This window comes from Seriola lalandi, unplaced genomic scaffold, assembly GCF_002814215.2.
Source record: "Seriola lalandi dorsalis isolate HSWRI2012SDOR001 ecotype SW California unplaced genomic scaffold, Sedor1 jcf7180002049514, whole genome shotgun sequence".
Classification (NCBI taxonomy): Eukaryota; Metazoa; Chordata; class Actinopteri; order Carangiformes; family Carangidae; genus Seriola; species Seriola lalandi.
The window spans coordinates 1-670 of NW_019520067.1; the positions used below are offsets into that span (position 1 = coordinate 1).

General features: G+C 48.7%; 1 non-coding gene across 1 annotated transcript; it reads left to right on the top strand.

Annotated features, from left to right (window-relative positions):
- Positions 1–306: 306 nt before the first annotated feature.
- LOC111648818 (5S ribosomal RNA) lies at positions 307–425 on the top strand. The gene has a single exon (XR_002760217.1). It is a non-coding gene; the product is annotated as a 5S ribosomal RNA (ribosomal RNA).
- Positions 426–670: the final 245 nt, after the last annotated feature.

Below are 670 nucleotides of genomic sequence, written 5' to 3' on the forward strand. Positions count from 1 at the left end.
GACCGCCTGGGAATACCAGGTGCTGTAAGCTTTTTGGCATCTCTTTGCAATCAGCAGAGGACGCTGCTGCTCCTGCTTCAACAACCTGTTACTCTGCACCTGGCTGCACTTTTGGGGACGGGACAGCACAGATCACAATGTAAAGACACTTTTGTATTAAAATGTTAAAAAGTTGACATGTTGAGAGCCAAAGCAACAAGCAAACGCTGAAAAGGAAAGGCTCCTGCGCTAGACATAAACACGTAGCTTCGTGCATGAAGGACATGATCGTCATGTTTAAAGAGGGTATTTGTCGCGCCCCCTCTCGCTTACGGCCATACCACTCTGAACACGCCCGATCTCGTCCGATCTCGGAAGCCAAGCAGGGTCGGGCCTGGTTAGTACTTGGATGGGACACCGCCTGGGAATACCAGGTGCTGTAAACTTTTTGGCATCTCTTTGCAATCAGCAGAGGACGCTGCTGCTCCTGCTTCAACAACCTGTTACTCTGCACCTGGCTGCACTTTTGGGGACGGGACAGCACAGATCACAATGTAAAGACACTTTTGTATTAAAATGTTACAAAGTTGACATGTTGAGAGCCAAAGCAACAAGCAAACGCTGAAAAGGAAAGGCTCCTGCGCTAGACATAAACACGTAGCTTCGTGCATGAAGGACATGATCGTCATGT